Raw genomic sequence first — 25,691 nt, forward strand, 5'->3', positions numbered from 1 at the left:
TACTGACATTTAGAACCTGATCATTCTCTGTGGGGGGCCGTCCTGGGCGCTGCGGGACGTTGAACAGCATCCCTGACCCCCCCTGCTCGATGCCAGGAGAGCCCCCAGTCGTGATGACCACAGATGTCCCCAGACATCGCCCTGTGTCCCCTGGGGGAGCGAAATCGCCCCTGGTTGAGAACCACTGTAATGAACTCTACTGATAACGCAGGTGACCCGGTGCCCCAGCCCCGAGAGCAAACAGGTATTTCCGGAAAAGACAAGAGGCGAGGAACGGGTCCTGCAGCCAGAAGATAATTCACGGCCCTGCCCCGTGGGACGAGCCGGCTTCCTTCTGTGTAGCATTTAATTTAAGTTCACCATTATGACCAATATTAATATAATCAGAGCCAACGTTTATCGAGCGCAGCTGCTGGCCCAGGCCCTGTTCTCAGCCCTCCCCGTGAATAATTACGCCGCTGCCTCCAAATAACCCCTCAAGGTGGCTGTGATTCTTCGATCCATTTTACAGCCTGGGAAACTGAGGCTTGGGGACGGCAAGTGAGGTGTCAAGTCCACACAACTGGCAAACGGAGGTGTTGTAAGGAGAACGATCAAAGAATGGAAAAATAGGGCAATTTCATGTAAAAAAAAAAATCTAGATTTCCGGTTTATCTTGGAAAACCAAGCAGATCTGGCTGTGGAGCCATTCAGGGCTGCCCGTCTGGTGCCCACCACCCCTTGGCATGACCTGCCCAGCCCTGATGGGCACTGGGGTTTGAGAATGACATTTCTGCCATGTCTTTTTTTTTTTTTTTTAATTTTTAGTGGAGTATAGTTGCTTTACAATGTTGTGTTAGTTTCTACTATACAGCAAAGTGAATCAGCTATACATACACATATATCCCCTGTTTTCTGGATTTCCTTCCCATTTAGGTCACCGCAGAGCACTGAGTAGAGTTCCCTGTGCTATACAGTAGGTTCTCATTAGTTATCTATTTTATACACAGTATCAATAGTGTATATATGTCAATCCCAATCTCCCAGTTCATCCCACGCCTCCCTTTCCCCCTTGGTATCAAAACGTTTGTTCTGCCATGTTACCCTCTCTGGACTGGTGTGAAGATATCCAGCCCACCCTTCTAGTGCGAGGCCCAGCCGGGCAGGCAGGCAGGCAGGCAGGCAGGCAGGCAGGCAGGCAGGCAGGCAGGCAGGCAGGCGTGGCTGTGTGGCTTTGAGCAAGTTCCTCTCCCTCTCTGGGCCTCGGCATGACAGTTGTTCCAAGAGGTGTTTCCCCAACTCCCAGGTCTCCACTAGCAATGATCTTTGCACCCAAGCTCTGGGGACTTTCAGCAAACTCTAGCTGCACGTGTGGAAATTGTAATGTGAACTCCTCAGGGTCGGGACCCCATGTGGTCACCCACCTCTTGCTTCTGCTTCCCTCACCTCCTGCCACACAGCTGAAGATGCTCCACCTCCCAGCTTTGCACCTGCTGTTCCCAATACCTGTTCAACTCAGAAAGGTCCCCCTGATCCCCACCCCCAGACAAAATAGTGGCCTGGTGACCTGCTGGGGGCCATGGGATTTCCAGTCTCTGCAGAGCCCTACTGCAGCCAATATTTTTCTTACTTATTTATGTATTTAGTCTCTCCCAATAGACTGCAGGGTCCAGGGGATGGAGGACCGAGCCTGCCTTGTTTACTGCTGTATCCCCAGAATTCGACTTTCATTTGCTTTTATTTACAAAAAGAAAGAAAGGAAAAGAATGTACAAAGAGCTTTCTGTCTACCTGGCATGTATTTGTTCATGAGTAAAGCAACGCCAAAGCACCCATTTTACAGATGAGGAAACTGAGGTGTACGGCAGCTACATAACTAGTCCAAGGCTCCACAGCCGGTCTACATAAAGAGTCTGAAGCCCCACAGCTGGTGAGCAGCAGAGCTGGGATTTGAACCCAGAGTCTGGCTCTTGAGTTCTCTGGCTGCCGGTATTCAGCAAATACTGATTGATTGAATGAATGAATTGGTAAATGAATGAATGAAGACTCACACACCAAGCTTATAAACTGACTGCTTTCCTGAGCACCTCTCAGCAGGGCCCGGGTCAAAGCTGAGCCCACACGGCCCTGAATTGTCCCGGACCTCCCCCCAGGCACTCACCCAGATCCACCACAGCTCTGGAAGTCGGGGGGCCACTGCCTGAGGTCTCAGGAGTGCGGGAGCCACCTGCCCTCTCCGCCTGCCTTGCCTGGCTTCCCATGGCTCAGATCCTGCCAGGCCCTGGCCCGGTCCTGCCGCAGAAGTGGGACGGCCTTGGTTAGGCAGCCAGTGACGGGGAACGCCCCAGTTTGCAGTGGCTGAGTCATCCTAACATTTCTCCCATGCTAGACCCCGTGAGGGGCTGAGGGTTGGGGGGTTGCTGCTGGGGAGCCCCCATCGGGCAGGTCTGGCTATGGATCAACACATCACTTGACACACGTTAACTCATTTAATCCTCCCAACAAAGCTATGAGGTGGATAGTATGACTCTCCATTTTACAGAGGTGACCATGCAAGCACAGAGAGGTTGAGCAACTTGCCCCAGGTCACACAGCCAGCGAGTGGCAGAGCCGGGATTTGAAACCAAGCAACCTCGGACCAGCGTCCATACTCTTACCCTCTGAGGAAGGCAGCTGGGAGCCCCGGAGTCTCCACAGTGACTCTCACCCAGCAGGTGAACCGTCATCAAAGCTACTTCTTTGACAATGGGGCAGAGCCCCGGCTCCTTCCCAGGGGTTAAGACTTCAGGTTCTGGCAGCCACTAGTCCTGGGTAAGATTTCCTGTTCTGTCACTTGTGGGCTGTGTGACCTCAGGCCAGTGAAGACCTCTCTCTGTGCCTCAGTTTCCCTGTCTGCAAAATGGGGTTCCGAGCATGCTCCTAAGGTGCTTACTTAGCGTAGGACCTGGCACGGGCACCAACTCCAAATAAGTCAGAGCAGCTATTATTATCTCCCAACATCCCCTCATTTGCTGATCACGGGGTTAATTGTAAGTGGCATTAAATTATATACACACAGACGCATCGACCTCCCTTCCCCAGAACCCCTGAATTTCCACCAACACTCAATTACCCACACGACAGCACGACAATAGAGCATCTTCCCGGCCCCTCTCCACCTGGCCCGCCTCCATCCGAGGGTCCCAGGCCTCTGGCACTGAGGCTGCGACACCATTTGGGGGCCGGGCGTCATAAGACAGATGCAGCCAGCAACCGATGACACGTCCAAGAGCTGAGGGAGGCGCTTTACCTACAGCATCTCCTGTCCAGGCTTGCCATGAAGCAGGCTGTGATTGCTCTGATCTTAGAGATGAAGGAGCACAGAGAGGTCAACCAACCAGCCCAAGTATGCACAGCAGGGTGGTGCTGGAAATCAGCCCCCCAGACCCCCAAGCCAGAGGCATAACCTCATTTTGCAAGTGAGGAGGCTCCCACACAGAGAGGTTAAAGGGCAGGGGCGATGCCACACAGAGAGGGAGAGAGGAAGAACCAGGAAACAAAAAAATCGGGATTTTCAGTTTCCCTACGAGGAAACGCCTGGCCTTCCTACAGGGGACTAATGTAACAGCAAAGAGTTCAAAAAACAAACCGAAAAAACTCAAAAGCCGCAGGGACCATCCAGGGAGTTCTGGAGAAAATCTGCCCCTTCAAAAAAAGGGTATTTATGGGAGCAGGGTCACTGTGACCCAGAAACCCAATCCATGGTAATGAGTATGGGGATCTCGGGGGAAAGAAACCTCGGTGTGTTTTCAGGTATGGAATCCTTCTGGCCTCCGCAGGACTGGGAGGGCGCCTCGATTCCGAGAACAGGAGAGGGATTCCACGGCCAGCCCGGAATAGCACCAACCCCCAGGTCCAGCCTGGCCAGACCCGGGGGAGGGGCAGGGGGATGGGCAGCTCCTCAGAGGAGGGGAGAGAGAAGAGAGACAAAAATAAAGCAACACGAAAGTCGGGGCCTGTCCGTGAGTCACTCCCACCCGCTCGTTAATTTTCGCCTTTGCAGAAGTGTAAGCCAACTGATTTTTTTCATGCTCCCCACACACAACACCCCGCCCCCCGCCCCCCAACCACGCTTCTGAAATATCAGAGACAAGACAGAAATGGTACGTCGGGGTTCTTTTTTTTTTCCCTTTGTGTGTGTGTGTGTGTGTGTGTGTGTGTGTGTGTGTGTGTGTGTGTGTGTGTGTGTGTGTGTGTGTGTGTGTGTGTGTGCCTTTTCTTTCCTTAAAGAAAAAAGAGAGAGGGGGGGAAAACCCCGAAAACCACACTCGAAACCCGTGAGCTTCTAGAAGGCCAGAGGGGGTGACAAGTTGGACCGCTGGGTCAGCAGACCCAGGTGTCACGGCTTTCTGTGCATCTCAAGCTAAGATCTGCCTATGTCCGGGCTGTCCGTCCTCCTGGTGACAGGCTGACATGCGCTTGAATTTCACCCCCTTCCAACACCCCATCTTCTCCGGCTATAAGCCAGGAGCTTTCTGGTTCCAGGCTGAAGTCAGACAAAATTTTTGAAACCATCTGAAAAGCCCTCATTCTCCCTAGCGCAGTGGTGTGACTTTTGTCCACGGACCCACACGGGGTTTTGTCAGCTTGGCACCTGGATCTTGCCCCGTCCCCACTGGAGGCTGACCCCCCTGCCTGGCGGGCAGCTGGGGTCTCTCCACACACACCCCCCCGCCGGGCACCTTTTGTAGCGGGAAGGACAGGGCAAGGGCAGAGAGGGGCACCTCCTCCTTGCAAATTCTGGGAAACGGGCCACCCACCCACGGAGGGTGTGCCAGGAGGCTGTCCTAGGTGCAGAGGAAAGCGGGGTGGCATCTCAGCGCCCCTGCCTAGGCCCCCTGCCTCTTTCCAGAAGCACAAGCCCTCCCTCTACCCTCAGAAAGGGAGCCACGGCCCGCAATGTGCTGGCCAAGCCCACTGCACTTCCCAAGAACCTTTCTCAGGCTCCAGATGACTCTACAAATGGAACCTAATGCAGCTCCATTTGGGGAGGGGGGGCGGGGCGGGGATAGCTTTCAGCTGCAAACATTAAGCTTTGTCAATTATCCCCCAAACCCGCCAGGTTTATAAATATCCGTCTTTATTTTTAGGGTTTTCCTCCCCATCCCGAACTCCTCAATGCCCCCCCTCCCCCCATACACAATGGCTACACTAAAGTCACGCGAAGCAGGTGAACCCAGGGCTCCCGGGCGCGGCGCCTCAGAGCCACGTGGTCCCTGCCCGTTCCTGCCTGCCCCTTCCCGGCCACCTCGCTGACCATTGTTTGGTGGAGTAATCAGCGAAGCCACAGGTCTCCTAGCGCCTGGCTCCTGGGAGCGGCAGCTGGAGGTGCACTGTGCTCCAACACCTGTGACAGGCTGTTCAGTGCCAACCCAGAAGGCAGGAGGGGAAATCGAGTCATCCCTGGAAGCCGTTTGCTGAGGGGAAGTGAATCTGTCTCCCCAACCTGTCCCGGATCTAGGGAATACCAGGCAAAGCCCCACGCTCTGAGCAGCCCAAAGAAGAAAATGAGCGCACAGTGATGGCTCCAGAATTGTCCCCCCAGATGCCACCACTAAATCCCTGACATCCAGGGAGCTTCTCCCCTTCCACCTGCTCCTGACACCTCGGCCCAGAACCACAGCCCCAGTGTTGGGAAAAAAATGCCCCATGTCTCTGAATGGGGCCCACGGATATGTGAAGATGCCCGGGATCCCCTGGGAAGCAGGGGAAAAAGAAAGGTGCTTGGAATGCTCCAAGGGGCTAGAAACAGAAGCACGGTCAGTGGGCGATGATTCCTGTGCGGGCAGCAGGCAGGCGCCTGGCTGGCAGTGCTCCTCTTTCCGTGCCCACCACACCGCCAGGGCCCCTGGGGGAGGAGGGTTCCCCCAAGGAGCCCAGCCCACACCCCAGCAGCGCCCTCCAATGCCACACCCCGGCCACACCAGAATGACCCATCCCCCTGTCCCCGCAGAGGGTGAGGAGTGGGCCAGGCGTGGCCTCTCCTTGCAGGATGGCCACCAACATGACAGCACCAGCCCCCGTCCCCCCAGGGGGGCCGATGTCATTGGTTGGGTGGCAGGAATAGAAAAGCGCCATGAGCTCACCAGGCAGGCCGGGTCTCCCGCGACGTTTTGTTTGCCTGTGCCCAATTATACCAACTCTCAGGGCAATCAAGTATGGCGGGTATCTGCCCCCAGGGGGCTGGGGGGGCCGGGGCCCCAGGCAGAAGTGCACCGTCATGGTGAAGGTGCCCCCCAGGCCCGGGCACAGGGCAAGAGGAAGCTTTCTGGAGGGGGAAGAATGGAGACACAACAGCAGGCATCAAGAGATGCCTCTCGGAGGGCATTGTCGGGGGCGGGGAAGGGGAGCCAGCCAGAGACCCAGGCCCAAGTTGGTGGGCTCTAGGATTGGGGGGCGGGAAGCAGCCGCCCCCCAGCCCCAGCTGCCTGCCTTCCGCAGCCAAAGTATCAGCTGGCAGAGGAAGAAGAGAGCTGAGGGACAGAAGGTAGGCGAGATTGGCAGGGGGAGGGGGCACAAAGGAAGGGGACCCTGGGAGGGGGAGGGGAGCTATGCAAATGGTAGAATCGACAGAGTCCCTCAGCCATTAATAAAAGCTCCAGCAGCGGCGGCTGGTATCACAGGAGTAGAGGCGCGGGCTGGCTCTCTCTTCTCACTGGTGCAAGGTGGCTCAGAGGGGGAAGCAGGGCACCCCAAACAAAAGGAACCCTTGCCCCCTGCACCCCAGGAACAGCAACAATGGGGAACATCGAGGGAAGACTAGAACCCCGGCAGCCAAAGTCCTGGCGGGGGGGTGCGCGGGGAGACCAATGGGAGCCCAGAGCAGGTGGGTCCCTGTCCTCGGGACCCTCGGGGACCCTCCGGCTTTTGTCCCCGCTTCTCAGAGTCCTAATACCCAGCCTGGACACCTCAGATGCCCACCCACCTCTTCGCGAGCTGGGGGCCAGGCTGGTTTTTCAGGGGTTTGGCCAGAGGCAGAAGGGCCCCACGCTCAGAATGAGGACTCCCCCAGATGGAGATGGGGGGACGGGGGAATCCCAGCTGAGCCCAAGAGGGGGAGGGGAGGCACCCCCCAGATGAAGGCGCTGGGGAGGTTTGTTAATTTGGGGGATGAGGACCCTAGCGGGTGGCTAAATTTGAGGAAGGATTGCAGAGGAAAGGACACTCAAAAGCTGCTTATTTACGGGGCTACTAGAGGAGGATTTGAAATCGGGGAAGAATCACTAAAGAGGAGGCTCCAGATTTGGGGGGTGTGGCTGAAAAAAAGATTCCACTTTGGGGTGGATTCTCTGATTTGAGAATTTTGGAGAGAAAGCAGCCGAAGGAGAGTTCTCTGATTTAGGGGGAGTTTCGCGGGGGTAAGTGTCCAGGATTTGTGTGTATGCTGAGGGGGGGAGGGTGGAATTCTAAATTTGGGAGTGATTTCCGTAAGGAGCAGTGAACTTGGCCGCAACCCGGCCAAAACCCTTGCGCTCAGAGTATGGGCGCTCTAACTCGGGGGGCTTCCCTCCGGGCACGGCGCCCCCCCCCGCACCCCCTTCAACCTGGTTCAGACGGCTCCACCCCCGAGATGACGTCACCGCCCCTCCCCCCCCAGCCCCCGAGGGGGCTCCCAGGGCGTGCAGAACCCGCGACGCTGGCAGCTCCAGGGGCGGCTTCCCCTCTCCCGGGATCCCCACGGGGCCCCCAGCTCCGAAGGGAGGTCGGGGGCCGGGCGCGCGCGCCCGCCCGTCCGCCAGAGTCCCTGGGGCTGGGGGCTGCCTTGCCCCACCTGGAGGAGCTGGGAGGGGGCGCTGGGGCCACAGTAGGGTGGGGCAAGGCTAAGGTAGCGGAGACCCCCCCCCCACTAAAGGATAGATGAGGCCGGGAGGGCGCTAGGGGGAGACAGCATTGAGTAGGGGGGTTCTCTAGGGGAGGGGGATTGGAGAGCGAAGGCGGCGGGCACAGCAGCCGCCCTGGGCGCACCGGCCAGTCGGTGCCCCCCTCGCTCCCACCTGGAGCCGACTGTCCCGGGCTGGTCTCCACTCCGGGGCGCCCGCGCGGCCCCCACCCCCAGCACAGCGTCCCCTGCCTCCGGGACCCGGCCGGGGAGCCTGGCCAGGCGCCGCTGGGGCCAGCACCCCCTCCCCACACACGCGCGTCCTCCGTCCGCGCCTTTGCCCCGCCCGCAGCCCGGGGTGGTGCAGCCGGCGGCGCTGGGCAGCTTCCAACGCCGCGCTCCGGGCGAGTCCAGCCCAGCCCCCTCCCCCGCCGCGGCGAAGCCCCCAGCCCCGCCCGCCGAGCCCTCCCCGCTGCCCCTGTCTGCCCCGGCCCAGGCCCTCAGGGGCGTTGTTCGGACGCAGCTTGCCGGGCGCGGCGGCTGGGCGTGCAGCCGGCTGCAGCGGAGCATCCTCCAAGCACAATGGCCGTGCGGGCTTCCCCGGCACAAAGCCGGCGCTTTGCCCACTCCGCTGCCTCCGAGACCCCCACTGCTGCGCCTGCATTTTTTAAAATCGAATTCACTGATTTTTTTTCCCCCCTTTACCTGGAGGCTGGCTGGGCTGGGCTCCCCCGGCTCTGCCCCGCTTCACATCCTGGCTGTTGCATGGGATTCGAGCAGAGCCCGAGCGCCAGCGGCTCGCGGCGTGCGCGCGCCGGCCGGGCTGCCGGGCGGGCGGCGCGAGGACACTCACTGCGGCTCGCGCTCCCCTCGCGCCGGCTCGCGCGTCCCCCCAGCCGGTGACGTCATCCCTTCCGCTAGCGCCGCCGCCGCCGGCTGGGGGCGGGGCCGGGGCGGGGCCGGCCCGGGCGCGTCACTGCGCAGCCGCGCAGTCGCCACGCCCCTCGGCCAATGAGGCGGCTCGGCGGGGTCACGTGGCCGGGGGCGTTTAAAGGGCTGTGGGAGCACGTGGGGCGTGGGGCTTCGCGCGACACGTGGGTGGCGGCGTCAGCCCGGGGGATCTGTCTGTCCGCGGGTCCGCCCGCTAGCCCCAGGGCGCTTGGCCCAAAGGCCGTGGTGTTTGCCATGTGCTGCTCTAAACTCTGCCATGGCTTCCCAGTGCTATGGCTTCCCAGTGCCCTCCGTGTAAAATCCAGCCCCCTCTAGCGGGCCCACTTCTCTGCATTCGCACCCATCACTCTGCCTCCAGGTGTCCATACCTAAGCCAAGCCAGCTTCTTACAGTTCTTTCAATCTGTTCACTGCTGACTCAGGGCCCTTGCCCCTGCTGTTTCTTCACCTGGAATAGTCTTCCCCCAAGATCTTTCCCTTCTCTTTTTTCCCGTCTCTGCTTAACCTGCAGCTCCTGGGAGGAGCCTTCCTTGATCATGACCATCAGCCACCCCACACTCCATTCTCTGTGCCATTGTCCTGATTTAATTCTGGTCATGCTAAGGTGTGGATCTCCATGGGGCCTGGAGATCCCTGTGTCTTGGCTGCATGAATGAGGGAATGAGTGAGGGAACATTTCCTGCAGAGTAACCACTTTAAAAACATCTATTCTAATTACCATCAGCTGCTGCCCTTGAGGCAGGGCAAACCACAGTAGGAACCCCAGCTCAAACACTGACTTGCCGTGTGGGGCCCTGCCTCAGCTTCCCCACCTGCAAAATAGCTTTGCTTCTCTGGGTCTCAGTTTCCCATCTGTGAAATGGGGCAAGGTGGCCGCTGCTCACAAGAGAGTGTAACGATGAAGTGTGATACTGTGCCTGACTGGCCTGTAGTTGGTGCTTGAAAATGGGATAATGAGAAGAGAAAAAAAAAGAAAAGAAAAACAGAAAGATTACCACAGAGGGTGGGAGGGCTCAAAGACACCAAACAAGATTGCACATCAAATTATTGTATTCTGAACCTGTTGGAAGCGTTTTATTTCTCCAAGGTATGTGTCTGGAGAGGGCCTCATCCCCACAAAAGGACTCAAGTTTAGAATTTGGGGTTTTTCCCTCCAAAACCATTGATTCATTCATTCCTGGCCAAAGATGCAGATATAAACAAAAGGCATTAACTCAGGGAACAAAATGAGAAGGCGGAAGTCATAAATAGGAGAAAAGAGAGGAGAGAATGAATAATTCAACAAGGAACCTAAATTAAGCTTGGAGTTTCCCAGCGGCCAGTGCAGGTTTGCAGAACCTATTTTGTCCTCCTTCCTAGCAGTGTGACCCTGACCTAGCCATTGACAATCTAACCTTGATTTTCTCATCCAAGCAACTGGGAAACAGCCTCATCTTGAAGAATCAAATGGGATGGTCTGTGCACAAACACTTAGCTGATTTGAGGTACACAGTAGGTGCTCAAGCCTTGCATACTCGATGGAGGTAGAGTGAAATGAGACTGCTGGCTCTGGAGGGGCTGGACATGGCATGAGCCACACTCAGCCCTGCCACCTATTAGGAGAGGGACTTTGAACAAGTCACTCAGAGGCTCACTGTTACTATCTGCAAAAAGGGTGCAACCACATCTACCTCTGAGAGTTCTTGTGAGCGGTAAAGGAAGACAGTTGTAAAATATGGTGCAGGAAACCAGCCCATTCAGGCCATCAGTCTGTGTGCCAGGCTGTTTTTAGGGCTGGGGCACAGAAATAAACAAAAAGGCTAAAAAATTCCTGCCCTCCAGGAGTTGAGTCCGGTGGAGGAGATAGACAGTATCTCACTTAGGGTAAAAACCCAAGTCCTCCTTGCAGCCCACAAGGTCCCCCACTGCCTGCCCCCATCACCTCCCTGCCTTCACCTCCTCCATCTGCACACCTTGCTCACTCCATTCCACCCATGCCCGCCTCCTCACTGCTCCTTGCAAACATTAGGCACAGTCCAGCCTCAGGGCCTTTGCACTGGCTGTTCCCTCTGCCTAGGATGCTGTTCCTCCTGCTCTTCCCAAGACTGGATCCTCCTCATCCTTCAAATCTCTGAAAGACCCTCCCTGACCATCCTGCCAAAGTTTATCTTCATCTCAGTACCAGATTATTTATTACAATTTGGGACTGATTACTATCTGGGGCAGTTTGCTTGTTTTCTGTCTGTCTCCCCACTTTATCTGTGCCTATTTGCCCATCTGCCAATGTAGGACAGTAATAGTCTCTATCTCCTAAGGTTGTTAGGAGGGTGAAATGAGTCACACCATCTAGAGTCTAGAAGCGTTGATAAATGTGACCACTGTCAATGGAAAAACCAGGATGACTAGCCAGGTGATCATAAAAATCAATACAAGGAGAACAGAACATTCTAGTCTGATATTGTTGCAGCCTCTGGCCAGCCCTGGAGGGTTGACAAGTGTCAGAAGGGCATTAAAGATCCCGTAACACCAAACCAAAACCTCCTGCAAGCCGAAGCTTGTAGAGGAAAGAGGAGAGAATGTTCTCCCTGGGGGCACGGCTTAAGCCTCAAAGTTCTACAAGGTGGAAAATACTAGAATTGGGAGGTGGGGCATAGTAGGTTCTGGGTCTCTTTTGTGTCTGCCAACCACAGGGACTGGCAAGCTGTGGATGTGACTCATTGCTTGTTGGGTGAAACGTTCAGTTAATGAACATCTCCACCTTTTGCAGGGGAGTGGTGGGTTTTCTTCACCCTTCCACCCTCCTCCTCCTTCCCTGACAGCCCAACCTCCACCCCAGTATCTCCCAGAACCTGGTAATTAGCTTCATTGTGTTTTTTGGGGTTTTTTTGTTTTGTTTTGTTTTAAATTTTTATTTATTATTTATTTATTATGTTTATTTTTGGCTGTGTTGGGTCTTCGTTTCTGTGTGAGGGCTTTCTCCAGTTGCGGCGAGTGGGGGCCACTCTTCATCGCAGTGTGCGGGCCTCTCACTATCGCGGCCTCTCTTGTTGCGGAGCACAGGCTCCAGACGCGCAGGCTTAGTATTTGTGGCTCACGGGCCTAGTTGCTCCGCGGCATGTGGGATCTTCCCAGACCACGGCTCGAACCCGTGTCCCCTGCATTGGCAGGCAGATTCTCAACCACTGCGCCACCAGGGAAGCCCCTTCATTGTGTTTTTATTGAGACGACTCCAGAGAAACCATCAACTGCCCCATCACGTTATGTACACAGGACTCCTCATGCCAAGTTCACAGAACCCAGCCTTAAATTCTTGCAAGCCATTTCCAAAACATCTCCCCTACAACTCTGCCCTATGCCAGAGAGTCCACTGTCTTTGTACATTCCTTCAAGTTAAACATTTCCCTCTCTGTCTCTTCCCAAGTTCACTTCAAATGCCAAAGAGAAAAGAGGCAGATGGAGACACCCCATTTGCAGACTGGCTGCTCTTTACTGGGTTCAATGTGGGGCCCCTTTGTGGGGCCCCTGATTTAGTTTATCAGGTAAGCATTAGGGCTCTGGAGTCAGAAAGACATGGTTTCAAATCCTGGTGGTAGCACTTAACAGAATTCAACATCCCTTCATGATAAAATACTCAGCAAACTAGGCATAGAGGGTATTTCATTGACCTGATAAAGAACATCTACAGCTAACATCACACTTAATGGTGAAAGACTGGATGATGTCCCCCTAAGATTAAGAGCAAGACAAGGATGTCAGCTCTCACCAATCCTATTTAACGTTGTACTCGAGGTTATAGCCAGGCAATTAGGCAAGAAAATGAAATAAAAGGCATCCAGACTAGAAATGAAGAAGTAAAACTATCTCTATTTGCATGACATCATTTGGTAGATAGAAAATCCTAAGGAATCCACTAAAAAAAAACTATTAAAACTAGTAAACAAGTTCAGCAAGGCTGCAGGACACAAGATCAATACACAAAAATCCACTGTATTTCCTAAGCATTGGCAATAAACAAGCAAAATGAAATTAAGAAACCAATTCCATTTGCAACTGATCAAAAAGAGTAAAATATTTAGTGATACCTTTACTGAGAAATGCAAAATTTTATATTATGAAAACAACAAGACGTTGATGAAAGAAATTAAAGAAGACCTAAATAAATGGAAAGACATCCCATGTTCATGGATCGGAAGACTTAATATTGTTAAGATAGCAATATATCCCCAAATTGATCTACAGGTTCAACCCAACCCTTATAAATATCCCAGTTGGCTTCTCTGCAGAAACTGACAAGCTGATTCTAAAATTCATATGGGAATTAAAGGGACCCAGAATAGCCAAAACAATCTTGAAAAAGAACAAAGTTGAGGGGCTCACACTTCCCAATTTCAAAATTATTGCAAAGCTACAGTCATCAAGACAGTGGAGTCCTGGCATAAGGATAGATGGTCAGTGGAATAGAACTGAGAGTCCAGAATAAACCCTCTCATCTATGGTCCATTGATTTTCACAAGGTTGTCCACTCAGTGGGAAAAAGAATGGTCTTTTCAACACGTGGCACTGGGAAAATTGTATCCACATGCAAAAGAATGAATTTGGACCCCAACCTCATACCATATGTAAAAATTAACTCAAAATGGATCCTAGACCTAAATGTAAGAGGTAAAATTGTAAAACTCTTGGGTAAAAACATAGGCATAAATCTTCATGATTTTAGACTGGACAATGGATTCTTTGGGGATGATAAAAATATTTTAAAATTAGATTGTAAATGATTGGTGATGATGGTGGTTTGTGAATATACTAAAAACTATTGAATTATATAACTCAAGTGGATGAATTGTATGGAATGTGAATTATATCTCAATAAAGCTGTCATTTAAGAAACTCTTGGTTAAACTTAAAAGCTTTTGCACAGCAAAGGAAACCATAAACAAAACAAAAAGACAACATACAGAATGGGAGAAAATATTTGCAAACGAAGCAACTGACAAGAGATTAATCTCCAAAACATACAAACAGCTCATGCAGCTCAATATCAAAAAAACAAACAAGCCAATCAAATAATGGGTGGAAGATCGAAATAGGCATTTCTCCAAAGAAGACATACAGATGGCCAAAAGTCACATGCAAAGATGCTCAACATCACTAATTATTAGAAAAATGCAAATCAAAACTACAAGGAGGTATCATCTCACACTGGTCAGAATGGCCATCATCAAAAAATCTATAAACAATAAATGCTGGAGAGGGTGTAGAGAAAAGGGAACCCTCTTACGCTGTTGGTGCGAATGTAAATTGGTACAACCATTATGGAGAACAGCATGGAAATTCCTTAAAAAAAACTATAATAAAAATAGAGCTACCATATGATCTAGCAATCCCACTCCTGCGCATATATCTGGAGAAAACCATAATTCAAAAAGATACATGCACCCCAATGTTCATTGCAGCACTATTTACAATAGCTAAGATATGGAAGCAACCTAAATATCCATCGACAGAGGAATGAATAAAGAAGATGCGGTACATATATACAATGGAATATTACTCAACCACAAAAAAGGATGAAATAATGTCATTTGCAGCAAATTGGATGGACCTAGAGATTATCAAATTAAGTGAAGTATGTCAGACAGAGAAAGAAAAAAACCATACGATATCACTTATAAGTGGAATCTAAAATATGACACAAATGAACTTACTTACAAAACAGAAACAAACTCACAGATAGAGAGCAAACTTATGGTTGCCAAAGTGGATAGCGGGGGTGGGGGGAAGAGATAAATTAGGAGTTTGGGATTAACATATACACACTATTATATATAAAATAGGTAAGCAACAAGGACCTACTGTATAACACTGGGAACTATACTCAATATCTTTTAATAACCTATAATGGAAAAGAATCTGGGAAAGAATATATACATACACGTATAGCTGAATCACTTTGCTGTACACTTGAAACTAACACATTGTAAATTAACTATACTTCAATTTTTAAAAAGACATTAAAACACACAAACAAACAGAAACACTTGGCTGTGCCACCTCTGTGTTACATGACTCTGAGCAAACCATGTGTGTCTCTGTTATTCTCAGTTTCTTTGTCCTGAAATCAGGTATAATTAGACCTAGCCCACTCAGGCTTTCTGTGAGGGTCAAATGAGCCATGTCACAGGAAATTATTTTGGCAATTGTAAAGAAATACTTGAATCCAAGAGAAGGGAACAAGCTTGAATTACCAGGTACAACCCCACTGGGGACTAGTATACAGCTATGAAAAAGGATTGGTAGCATGGACCCATGAGGAAGTATCTCCAGGATAATTTGTTCATGATAAATGCAAGTGGAGAGCTTTGATGATCATGTTCCACCTTTCACCTAAGTTTTCAGCTTATCCTTCCTTATTTTAATATGAGCAAATTCATACATTTGCATATCTATAAACCCAGTTCACCACCACCATCCAAAATAAACAAAAGATGGGATGGATGAGTCATTCAAACATTTCTCTTAAAATGGCATCTTTCTCTTTGTGGTGACAGAATAGCTCTGAATCTTCATTGTGGTTGTGGTTACACAAATCTGAACATGTGATAAAATGGTAAGGACTACACACACATCACACACACACACACACACACACACACACACACACAAGTGCATATAAACCTGAAAAGTCTGGAAGATGTCAGTAGAATGTCAGTTTCCTGATTTTGACAATGTTCTATGATTATGGAAGATGTGACCACTGGGGGGAAGCTGGGTGAAGGGTACATGGGCCAATCTGTACTATCTTTGCAACTCCCTGTGAATCTATAATCATTTCAAGATAAATGCTTCTCAAGGAGCATATTGGGAGGCTGAGGTGGCGTGTATGTTCTGTCTGCTCCCCATGACTGGGCTGGGCATGGGAGTTGCTTCCTATTTGGAGTGCCTACACACAACACTGTGCTAAACATTTTGACTCTCACCCATCCACGCAAGCTGCTTTCCCTAACTCTCCAAACCCAGCCATTCTCCATTTAAGCTCTTACAGATGGTTAGTCAGAGAAGAAAGTGAGGCAGCCCTAAATTTTTGGAGCAAGAAGAATAGGGAGCATATGTGGGTTGGAGCCCAGGCCTCTATGTCTGGACCCCTCTGCTCCCCTGGCATTTTGAACCTGTATTAGTTTCCTAGGGCTGCTGTAACAAAGCACCACAAACTGGGTGGTTTAAATGATGGAATTCTATTGTCTCACAATTCTGGAAGTTGGAAGTCCCAAATCAAAGTGTTGGCAGGGCTGTGAGGGGAAGCCTCTGTTTCAGGCCTCTCTCCTTGGCTTATAGACGGCCATCTTCCCCCATATCTCTTCAGATCATCTTCCCTCCGTGCATGTCTGTCTCTGTGTCCAAATTTCCCCTTTTTTTAAGGATACCAGTCATTTTGGATTAGGACCCACGTTGATGACCACATTTTAACTTGATCACCTCTGTAAACACCGTATTTCCAAATAAGGTCCCTTTTTGAAGTCCTGATGGTTAGGACTCCAACATAACTTGTTTGGGGGGGGGGGACATGATTCAATCCAGAACAACCTCGCCCAGAAGGTGACTCAGCTGAAATCCATCTAGGACTTCAGCTGCTGCTGGGTAATTAAGGGACTTGGCATCCCCAAGACATACTATTAGAGACACCAGACCCTGGCCCATACATCAGGAGCACGCTTTGCTGATGGCAAGAAGATCCAGTCTTTCAGGGAGGCTGGAGATGCCATGCCTCAGGTCAGCTCTAGGGCCTGCCTGGAACATGGAGAGATCAAGGGACTTTATTGCACTATCTTCCTGGGAACTCAATGACAGTCTTCAAAACTGGCCTCTGTTACCTCCTACCTGGTGCAGATGCGGTCTCTGGACTCACCCATTTTAAGGGACAGCGGCCTGGATTTTCCACCAGGTGGGGGCTGAGTCTTATATCCAGGGCCCAAGGGACACACCTAGTCTCACCATCCAGACCCCCTGCTTCAGCCTCACCAAGCCAGGGTCCTCTACTACCATCACCTTGGGTCCCCAAGCATAGCACCTGAACATCTGGGTGGACCTAAGGTGATTTTAAGTTCTACATACACAGAGCATGAAACACCACAGAATCATGCTGGCCAAAGCTATTCACTTCTCTATTTTCTTTTCCAGGAGAAAGTCTTGGGTGATGCCAGCTGAGTCATGAACGCCTGCCTGCTCACATTCTGTCAACACTTTTTCCAGGAAGGAGAGAGTTGGTCTTGCTGGGAGTCTGTGCCCGAGAATGGTGGTCACAGCTCAGATTGGATCATTGCCCTTGAATAATTTCAAGGCTGGGCCTTCATCCTTTTTCTTTGTAAACTTTGGCCTTACTTATTCATTGGATTGGTTACTTTTACTTGCTTTTGTGTATTCATTTCATTTGCATCCGGCTCTAGAGAAGTGTGGCCTAATGTTTCTTTTTTAAAAAGAAGTTTGGTTACCTAGGAGCAAACAAGTGGATGTAAAGAAAATATGAAGTAGGACTTCCCTGGTGGCGCAGTGGTTAAGAATCCGCCTGCCAACGCAGAGGACACGGGTTCGAGCCCTGGTCCGGGAAGATCCCACATGCCGTGGAGCAACTAAGCCCGTGCACCACAACTACTGAAGCCCATGAGCCACAACTACTGAAGACCGTGCGCCTACAGCCCGTGCTCCGCAACAAAGAGAAGCCACTGCAACGAGAAGCCCGTGTACCACAACGAAGAGTAGCCCCCACTCGCTGCAACTAGAGAAAGCCTGCACGCAGCAACGAAGACCCAACACAGCCAAAAATAAATAAAAATAAAAATAAATTTATTAAAAAAAAAAAGAAAATATGAAGTAACCAATGGTCAAGCACCTCCTCCATGTTTGAGGAGGACTAAAGTCCAGGGCAGATTGAATTATCTTGATGAAACTTGGTGATGCCGAGCAGTATGGGCCTCCATGAGACCCATTTTACAGATGAGGAAACTGAGGCTCCAGGAGGTGACATCACCAGCTCAGGGACAAGTGTGGAACAAAGATCAGCCTGACTGCAGAAGTTATACTCTTTCCTTCCCCGACGGTCCTCCCTCCAGATGTTTCCCAGGCTCTTCCCACTTCCTGACTTGCCCTCTCTGCCCCTTTCTGCCACCCCTCAGTTTTGCCAACTCCTGCCTGCCACCTGCAGGAGGCCCTTCTGACTCTTCCTGCCCCCAAATCACTCTGAAAGCTGGGCTGGGGGCCCAGGATGGGCTGGGGGCTCATCAATCCCTCTTACAGAGCCAAGCACACCCTGGGGCTTGCTGAATACCTGTGCAGTGTGTGGGACCGTCCCTGTGTGTGAAAAGGGTTAACTCACTTTATTTGCATACCATGCCCAGATGCATTTTGGGAACAGACTGCAGCATGATGCAGGGGCTTGGGGTGGGGGCTGGAGGGTAGTCCTGGAGCACCAGGAGAAGTAGATGAAAGGGATAGGGCTCCTTCTGGGCAGAGCTAGAAGGGTCTGAGCGGGGGATGTGGGCAGGAGCGAAGCACAGATCACCCTAACTACTGGGGGGTGCTTAGGCAGAGTAACATTCCTTTTCCCTATAATGAACCAATCAGAGAGGTGCAGGCATCCAGAGGGGGGTCCCCCGCAAGGAGCTGTCCTCAGTTTACCTATCTGCAGTTTGGGCATATGGTATGTTCTTCCAAAAATTTAAGCGGCGCAACAATTCAACCCAGCCTGGGTTAACCACTGTGTGAATTTAATCACATGAGTAGTAGGCATTTAATAGATGTCAGAGTGTTCATTTTTCACACCTCTAAAGGAAACCAGGCCTCGGAGAGGGGACGTGGCTTAGCCAGAACACACAGTGGGCAGGACACACAGCAGACATGGATGTCCCAGCAGGGCTGGAGCTTAGCCCTCTCCTGCCACCCCCTCTGGCTCCCACCCGACCACAAGTGGGATCGTCCTGGCAGCAGAGATGTGGCGCAGGATAAAACAGGAAGTGCTAAATAAATCCACTCGCCTGGCGTCCCAGTTACCCATGGAGCGCCTCTCCTGGTGCCTGGCACTCTGGGGCCCTGGAGGGGGGTGCTTTTCCTGTGCCCGTGAGACTCAAGGCAGCTGCAGCATTTCAGACACTGCACATGGGTCCCCCAGGCTATGGTCACTGCCCTTGTCCCCCAGTATTGTTGTGACTTTTCTGAACTGAAAGAAACTAAAATATTGGGATGTTTCTGAGCTGGGAGCAGGCCTCCTGCTGAGGGAAAGGGGAGGGTCGCTGACACAGGATAACAGAATCCATCTGATGAGCACCTACTATGTGCTGGGCTGAGAGCTTCCCTTGTCGCCAAGCAGCTGGAATCATCCCCGTGGAGTAAGACTGATGATTTCTGCCCATTTCACAGCAGAGCAAATTGAGGCTCAGAGAGAGAAGGGATGTACTGGCATTCACATAGCTTGGGACAAACAGGGCTGGGTATAGGACACCAGGTTTGACTCAGCTCATTTCTTAATTCATTCATGCATCTGACAGATACCTATTGGGCACCTACTGTGTGCCAGGGAGTGGGAACACAGCAAGGAACAAAATAGGCAACAATCCCTGGCTGACTTTTTAGCGGAAGAGATGGACATAAAACCAGATAAATAAATGCAAGGTGGGAAGTGCTAGGGAGGCAGAGGAAGTAGGAGCGGGGGAGGGTTGGGGGTACAATTTAAAATTGGGTGGTAAGGGAAGATCATGCTGTGATGAACAAAGGTCTGAAGGCATTGGATGAAGAACATCCCAGGTAAAGGGAACAGTCAGTGCAAAGGCCCTGGGGTAGGACTGTGCCTGGCATGTTGGAGGAACAGCAAGGAGCCTGTGTGTCTGGAGCAGAGTGAGGGGGTGGGGAGAGGGAGGAGGGGAGGGCAGGGAGGGGATGGTGCAGGTCGTGCAGGGCCTTGTGGGCCACCTGGAGGACTTGAGCTTTTACCTCCAGGGAGATGGGAGCCCTGGGGGGGCTGTGAGCAGAGAAGAGGCAGGACCTGACTCAGGTGCGCACAGGCGCCCTCTGGCTGTCGCAGGGAGAACAGACTGTGGAGGGCGAGGCGGGGAGGTAGCTGGGAGACCAGGGGAAGGTGCCTATGCTGGTTCAGGTGGCTGATGATGGGTGTCAGAGCAGGGTGCAGGCAGCTTAGGGGGAGAAGTGGCCAGATGGGGGACAGACTTGGGAGACAGAGTGACCCTTGACCACACTTCCCTTGCAATCTTTCTGGGGCCTGGGCAACCTGAAGGGACTGAATGGGGACACATTTATATTCTTTACCCCGATAAGGGGTGGTGCCCACAGCCCGCCACCTGAGTCCTCTGGCTCCTGCAGCTGTGCCACAGGTGTTGTGTAACGAGGTTGAGGTGTGGGAGCCCCCGCCCCTCAGGCAGGGCAGCCTGTGCCCCCAAGCCTCAGTAACCAGGTGCCCACTCTACCCTGAGCACTTGAGCAGGATTCCCCAGAATGCTGAGCCGGAGACACCAATGACATCAAACCTAGAGGCCCATGGCCCACTCCCAGCCACTCCCAGTGTGTGCCACACCCTGCCGAGGCCCCAGTGACAACCACAGCCAACCAGTGACTGGGGCTGGGCGCATCACCAGAAATGACATTTCCTGAGCACACTCTCTGTTCCAGACTCTGTTCCCAGCGCTTTCTGGTGACCCTTCACAGCCCTGGGAGGTCTGTGCTGACACTGCTCCCACTTTACAGGTGAGGCATAGAGAGGCTGAGGACAGCCCAGGCTTCAGTGAGTCAAGCTGAGCCAATGCTGCCCTGTGGTCTCGGGTTAGTGGTCCCCTCTGCCCTTGCACTGCTGGCTCTCGAGGGGCCTGGAAGGTCAGTGGATTTCCCAGAGCAGAAACCCCTCCCTGACATAGGCCAGTCTTGAATGCTTCCAGCAATGGGACCCCCACTCCCTGTATGAGAGAGCTGCCTTGGTTTTGGACGATGCCAAGAGTTAGTTTTTCCTTTAATCCATCTGGTCTCCGACCTCTCCCATTAACCTCCCTCCTTTGGCCCTGGTCCTGCTCTCTGGAGGCTGCTCAGGAAATGTGTCTCTCTTCTCCCTCCTCCTTCTCCTCTGCCCTTCCCTCCCCCACTTCCTCTCCTCCGCCTCCAGGCAGCCCTCAGCTTTCAGTCTAAGGAGCAGAATTGGAGAATCGATGAATTCCAGGGTTTGGAGTCAGACACACCTGCCACTTGGCAGTTCTGTGGCCTTGGACAAGTCATGTTATCCCTTGGAGCCTCTGTTTCCTCATTTGTAAAAAAGAAGGCAATATCCCCTGTCTTGGTCGCCCCTGTGGCCCCCACGCCCAGCTCAGGGTCTGGCACACAGCAGATGCTCAATAAACATTTGTCAAACGAATGTTTTTCCTTTCAATGATTGGTCCACTGATTACTACTCGCATGCTCCAAATCTTACCCTTCTTTTTTTTTAAATAAATTTACTTACTTACTTACTTATTTATTTTTGGCTGCGTTGGGTGTTCGTTGCTGCGCGCAGGCTTTCTCTAGCTGCGGTGAGCGGGGTCTACTCTTCATTGTGGTGCACGGGCTTCTCACTGCGGTGGCTTCTCTTGTTGCGGAGCACGGGCTCTAGGCGCGTGGGCTTCAGTAGTTGTGGCGCACGGGCTCAGTAGTTGTGGCTCATGGGCTCTAGAGCACAGGCTCTGTAGTTGTGACGCACGGGCTTACTTGCTCCGTGGCATGTGGAATCTTCCCGGACCAGGGCTTGAACCCGTGTCCCCTGCATTGGCAGGCGGATTCTTAACCACTGCACCACCAGGGAAGTCCCCAAATCTGACCCTTCTTAAGAGCGTTCCAGAGTAACCCCCTCACCAGCACCCAGCCAAACTCTCTGTGCTCTGCCCTCGCTCTTCTTCCTGACTCACGGCCTTTGCACATGCTGTTCCCTCTGCCAGGAATGCTCTTCCCTCCTGCTTTGCTTTTCATCTTTTATACGGCAGCTGAGGAGTCCTCCATCCATCCTCCATCCGGCTCCCTCCCTTCTCAAACAGTTTGCATTTAAATCATTAACTGTGATAGTTAATTATGTAATTAACCGCTTAACATCTGTCTTCCCACACATTCTGTCAGGATGGCAGGACTTTTTATCTGCTTTTTCATACCTGTAGCCGCAGCTGCTTGGACAGCACCTGACACATACTAAGTGCTTGATAAATGCTTGTGAGTGAAAAAAATGAAGGACTTGTGTTATACCCCCATTCTGCCTGTTTCTTCCCTATGCTCCAGTTTACCAGTTTTTTTTTTTGTTTTTTTTTTTAATTTATTTATGGCTGCATTTGGTCTTCGTTTCTGTGCGAGGGCTTTCTCTTGTTGCGGCAAGTGGGGGCCACTCTTCATCGCGGTGCGCGGGCCTCTCACTGTCGCGGCCTCTCCCTTTGCTGAGCACAGGCTCCAGATGCGCAGGCTCAGCAGTTGTGGCTCACGGGCCCAGTTGCTCCGCGGCATGTGGGATCTTCCTAGACCAGGGCTCGAACCCATGTCCCCTGCATTGGCAGGCAGATTCTCAACCACTGCGCCACCAGGGAAGCCCATTTACCAGTTTTTTGAATTGAATACATTCCTCCTAGTGAGGATGCAAACAGAGAAAGTGGTAGCATCACCTCCCTGTTTTTGCACTCCATACTCCTCCTAATACAATCAAAATGTTTTCACTTTTTCCCCCCTTTTTCAGTTTTTCTCATTCAGGAGCAGAAAATGTTAAAATATGTTGATGTAGTCAGAAGTGTTTTAAGCCTTCAGACAATTCACACTTGAGAATCAAGGGATGGCGGAAGAGCTAAAAAAAAATACATTCTCGTGTATTAGAAGGAGAAAGAAAATGCCATTTCAATAAAATCGAGGCTCGTTAATGCTGGAATATAAAGATAGACACTTCCTGTCCTCGACACGCAAACTTTACCCACAGCTGTGGGTGCCAGGCCCTGCAGAATGGCTGGGGCAGGGCGGCCACAAAGAGACTATAATTGCTCCGGAGTTGAAGCCCTACGTGTTCGCGGAGGCATGCCAAGATTGGATGAAGGTCACAGAGGATGTGAGATGCTGTGGGGAAGGAACTGTCCTTGGGGCCCTCCCAGGAGATAGGAAGGGGAGGGGCTCAGCCTCCAGGAGAAGGGATTCTCATGCCCTGTTGCCTATTACAGGTGGAGTCTTGTCTCGGTCAGGTCTTCCACAGATGTTTATCCTCCTGGGGAGGGAGGTTTCTAGTGAACACCCAAGTACCCACTATGTAACCTTGGGCACATTGCACACCCTCTCTGTGCCTCAGTTTCCCTATCTGCCAAATACAGGCAATAATTTAATATTAAAATTTTAATATTAGCTATGATTATTTGCTATTATTATTAGCTCTTCATATTGTTTTTGTTGTTGCTTTTATAATACCCTATCTGCAGGGAGTATGCCCAGCCCCTGGACTTTTCCTGACAATTGCCCCTGCCCCTCAGTCCCACTAGCACAGCGCCCCCTGTCTCGTTCACAGTGTTACCCCACCCTCCTGTCTTAAGAGATTGGACCAGGGAAGCAGGCTGAGCCAATCAGATTCTTTCCTCTGGGAGTTTGGAGTGAGGGCCCCAAAGCACGCAGAACATACCACTGCCTTGGGGGAGGGACAAGCAAACTGAAGAATAAAGATGGTAATTGCAGATCATGACAATTGCTACAAAGAGATAAAAGCACGGTAATATGATGGAGGGGTACGTGTGGAAGAAACTTTAGTCAAGGGGGCGGGGGGTGGGGGACCTCTCTGAAAAGCTAAGAGATGGCACGCAGAGCAGAGGGAACAGCAAGGGCAAAGGCAGGGCAAAGAGTTTGAATTTCATCCTTGGGGCAATGAAAAGAAACTGAAGGGATTTTTAACAGGAAAGAGATTAAATTTGTGGCTTAAGAATGTCAATCTAGAAGATGAAGGAGCAACATTTCCTGAAAAGAGCCAGCCTGTGTTTAACCCACAGCCCCGACTGCACATCTGTTCATTGATGGGAAGTTGCTGCTTGGGGTCTGTGTTAAGAAGGATTCTGAGCCTGAGTCCCGGTTCTGCAGGGAAAGGAGTGCTGCGATCTATTAGTGATGCCTGGGTCCTTTCTCCTTGTGATAGAGTTCTGTTATTGGTTAGTGATGTCTGTCATAGGCAACTGAACAGACTATGGTTGTTTGTATGTTACATGTTTGCTGTCCAGGGTTAAGAGGCTGCTCCTGCTCACAGAAAATTCTCTACACCCTCCTGGGAAGGACAGTAAGATGGATCCTGGACCCAGACAGACAGGGTTCAAGTTTTGGCCTGACTGCTCCCTCCCTGTGTGACTTTGGGCAAGTTGCTTTCTTACACTGAGCTTCATTCCCTCCTCTGCGAAGAAGGAGCAGACATCTCGCCCTATGGACTTAGTCTGTGGATTGTATGAAGGGGTATGTGGGACATCCTGCCATGCAGTAGGACTTGGCTGTAGGGGATATTGGCCTCTCCAGGCCCCCCTTGCTGCGGCTGAATCCATTTTATCTCCAGACCCAATTCCAGGGTTGGTTCCAACTCTGTCCCCCAGACCTTGGCAGATACCCTAAGCTGCGTCTTGCACCTGGGTTCTGTTCCCAGAGCTGCCAGAGCCTTGGCATCCATCACCCACAGACATGCCCCCACCTGGTGACGGTGTACATGAAACAAAGTGGGCACAGGGACAGATGGCCTGGGACTCTCGTGGAGGGGGAGGTTTCCCACACCTGGCCTCCACTGGCTGCCCCCCAACCTGGGCCCACCAGGGAGGGTTCTCCTTGCCAACTGGAGTGGGGACTGTCCCAATGCCTGGCTGCCTCCCAGCTCTTGGCCTGCTCTCCCACCATCAGCATTTATGTTTGCAGGTGGCTGGGGCCACTTTGCCTACCCTGTTACTTGGCACGGATGGAGGGATTTGGGGGTACTGTGAGGAGTGGGGGACACCACAAATGCAATCCTCGACACTCCATCCTCCACTCAGCAACCAGAGGGACATTTTTTTCCCGCGCCATGCGGTATGTGGGATCTTAGTTCCCCGACAAGGGATAGAGCCCAGGCCCCCTGCATTGGAAGCCCGGAGTCTTAACCACTGGACCACCAGGGAAGTCCCCAGAGGGACATTTAAAAACACAAACTCTATCCTCTCCTTCCTCTGCTTGATCCTTCCGTGGCTGCTTTTGCCCCCGGGCTAAATCCCAGACTCTTTCCACTGCCTAGGAGGCCCCCACACCCCCCTGAGCCATCCTCTTCCTCTTCATTCCCCTCCGTCATCTGGCCACCATTCCAGGCTAAACTCTGAGCCTCTGAACTTGCTTCATGCTTCTCACAGGCCAACCTTGCTCTCACCTCCAGGCCTTTGCACATGCTGTTCCTCTACCCAAAATGCTTTTCCCTCCCCTTCACCTGGCCAACTCTTCAATCTTCAAGTCTCGGTTTCAATGTCACCTCTTCAAGGAAGCCCCCCTTGATGACGTCCCCCGACCCCAGTCTGGGTTAGATGCCCCTCCCTGTGTGTCCACCATCAAAGCTCCGATCGCCTGTCGAGCCCCAGCTGCAGCAGGCACCCATCTCCTAGTACGCATCATCTCGATGGAATTTTCACCCCTCCAGGGAGTCGCCTCCGTGAGGGTCCCCGTGACTCAGGTACCAGAACACAGGTCTGCCTGCCTGGCTAGGGTTCGAAACCCAGCTGTGCCACCCATGCACCATATGACTTTGGATCAGTGACCTCACCCATCTTGGATCCTGTTCTCTCACCTACAGATCATGACTGCAGGTGGGGCTTGTTCAATGAGTGACTCAAGAATAAATGAAGGAATGGGACTTCCCTGGTGGTCCAGTGGTTAAGACTCCACGCTCCCAGTGCAGGGGGCCCGGGGTTC

At 52.0% G+C, this 25,691-nt stretch overlaps 1 protein-coding gene and 1 long non-coding RNA gene across 2 annotated transcripts in view; one reads left to right on the top strand and one right to left on the bottom strand.

The window, feature by feature from the left end:
- The window catches only part of PTPRS (protein tyrosine phosphatase receptor type S), a 121,642-nt gene that overhangs the window by 95,201 nt on the left and 750 nt on the right, over positions 1-25,691 (bottom strand). The window lies entirely within an intron of this gene.
- On the top strand, positions 9,062-14,796 carry LOC309658414. The gene is made up of 2 exons (XR_014262228.1): positions 9,062-11,617; positions 11,960-14,796. It is a non-coding gene; the product is annotated as an uncharacterized lncRNA (long non-coding RNA).

The sequence above is a fragment of the Balaenoptera physalus genome, assembly GCF_965194825.1.
Source record: "Balaenoptera physalus genome assembly, chromosome: 3".
Lineage (NCBI taxonomy): Eukaryota > Metazoa > Chordata > Mammalia > Artiodactyla > Balaenopteridae > Balaenoptera > Balaenoptera physalus.